This window comes from Bison bison, unplaced genomic scaffold (assembly GCF_000754665.1).
Source record: "Bison bison bison isolate TAMUID 2011002044 unplaced genomic scaffold, Bison_UMD1.0 scf7180017864050, whole genome shotgun sequence".
Classification (NCBI taxonomy): domain Eukaryota; kingdom Metazoa; phylum Chordata; class Mammalia; order Artiodactyla; family Bovidae; genus Bison; species Bison bison.
The window spans coordinates 437,278-439,655 of record NW_011494622.1 but is presented as its reverse complement, the minus strand read 5'-3'; the positions used below and the strand labels follow the sequence as shown (position 1 = coordinate 439,655).

At 37.8% G+C, this 2,378-nt stretch overlaps 1 non-coding gene across 1 annotated transcript; it reads left to right on the top strand.

Annotated features, from left to right (window-relative positions):
• Positions 1-398: 398 nt before the first annotated feature.
• Positions 399-470, top strand: TRNAS-ACU. The gene has a single exon. It is a non-coding gene; the product is annotated as a tRNA-Ser (tRNA).
• The last annotated feature ends 1,908 nt before the right edge of the window (positions 471-2,378 follow it).

Here is a 2,378-nt window from a genome sequence, read left to right as displayed (position 1 = left end):
TCCCACCAACAGTGTAAAAGGGTTCCCTTTTCTCCACACCCTCTCCAGCATTTATTATTTGTAGACTTTTGGATCGCAGCCATTCTGACTGGTGTGAAATGGTACCTCATAGCCTTTTGGTCAATCCTATAGATGCTAGAAACGGCACAGAAATGAATTCTTCCCTGGAGTCTCCATGAGAAAATCAGCTCTCCCTATCATCTTGGACTTGTGGTCTTGAGAACTATAAGATAATAAATCTGAGGTGTTATAAGCCATTAGTTGCAGTTATTTTGTTACAGCAGCCATCAGAAACTAATATTTAAACTATGTGGCAAATGAAACCCAAACTGGGTAATTTGGATTCTAGTTCTTCATACCTGTTCTCATATTTAGTCTATGCTACAATATCCCTGATTTCCCTGGTGGCTCAGACGGTAAAGTGTCTGCCTACTATGCAGGAGACCCAGGTTCAATCCCTGGGTCGGGAAGATCTCCTGGAGAAGGAAATGGCAACCCACTCCAGTATCCTTGCCTGGAAAATCCCATGGATGGAGGATCCTGGTGGGCTACAGTCCATGGGGTCTCAAAGAGTTGGACATGACTGAGTGACTTCACTTTCTTCACTTCACAATATTCCTGCATGATGACTTGTGCCATAAAGACAACGGAGGGATAATAACTAAACCATAAATGAAATACCTATTTTTCATTTCATCATTAAAATAGCAAGTGCCTACTAATTATGTTTCTGCTTACAGCCAGTGAAGGTTAAAAGACACTTCAGCCTATCGTATGAAAACAGTTGTCAAAGAGTACCTTCTTTGAATTTACGGAAAGCTGGTTTTAATGGGTTTTGATTATACTAACTTATTAAATCCAGTAAAGAAAAATAGTCATTTGTTTTTTTTATCACAGAAATGCTCAGTGAGAGCTCTATTTTCAAATACAATATACAAAGAATGAAGTTTTAAGTGCTGTTAGGCTCAGCCATTGCCTTAATAATATTGAAGAACAGGTAGCACTGACAGAGATAAATCTCGTATAAACAAAAATTATTCAGAACAGCACATATTGTTAAAGATTTAAATAAACAATGTAAGTATCCATTGCATGTTGGCATGCCAGGCTCAGGATTGGACACAAAGATGAGCAAAACATGGTCTTTTTTTTTTTTTTTTCTTGGTATTCACATGGTCATAGAGGAGCCTCCAGATAAGGTAATAGAATATCTATTAGAAGCACCGGTTGTTAGAGCTTTTCCAAGGGAGGCTTATGCAGAAGGTAAAATGAAGAAAATGCAGGAACTATTATAAATAAAAAGCCTGGTACAGGAGAAACCTCTCCGCTCATGAACTTTTCCCTGACTCCTAACCAGAAATCACCTGTGCTGCATTGGAATTTCTGCCAAAGTTAGCTGCTGTGACTTCAGAACACACAGGCGACACAAGCTTCAGTAAAACATGTTGTCTCTTATCTGCTCTCATCCAGATAGTGGTTCTTGGAGAATGGGGATTTTCATGTTGTCTAACCTGTAGACTATTTTGAATAGTCTACAGGTTAAGAAGTTCCACACGATTTGAGGGTCATGTTTTGCCAGTTATAATTTTTTCAACACCTATTTTCGTATTTTATATTTACCCTTATCAGCGGTAACAAATGCATCTGCTGCTAAGTCGCTTCAGTCGTGTCCGACTCCGTGCAACCCCATAGACGGCAGCCCACCAGGCTCCCCTGTCCCTGGGATTCTCCAGGCAAGAATACCAGAGTGGGTTGCCATTTCCTTTCCAATGCATGAAAGTGAAAAGCATCTAGTTGTCACAAAAAGAAAGAGTGATTATGAAATATTCCAGTATTAAAGCCATGGCAAAGAAAGGTTGTCTTGAACTTTGCTACTTTTTTGGTGTACATTTTAGAATCAACAAGGAATAAGTCTCTGTAATGTTTCCACAGACACAGAATGTGCAAATGCTGCATGACTGCCTAAACCAGGACTGTTGAATATTTGAATTATATATGTTTCTTCCCTTTGAGTCCTATACAAGCTGAAAGAAGTATATATTACTTTATAAATCCAAATTGCATTTTAGGGGTAATACCTCAGATACTTATCAGTTACATTAATGAAAATATTAGCTCAAGCAGTGTTAAAAATTTTGGTATATAAAATTAGCTCTGGAAAGGTTCATTTTTTATTGTTACCATTATTTTTTCACCACGATTTCTTGATTGTTTGAGCGTAAAATTTCAGTAACCTTTATAACAACAACAGTAGGTTTGCACTAGGTAATCAGCCAATTTAGATATGCTAATATGGATTGCTAACATTAAGAAATACTTCAAATCTAATTGTTTTCCTGTGTGTCACTGGGATGTCACATTCTTATTTTCAGGGGTTT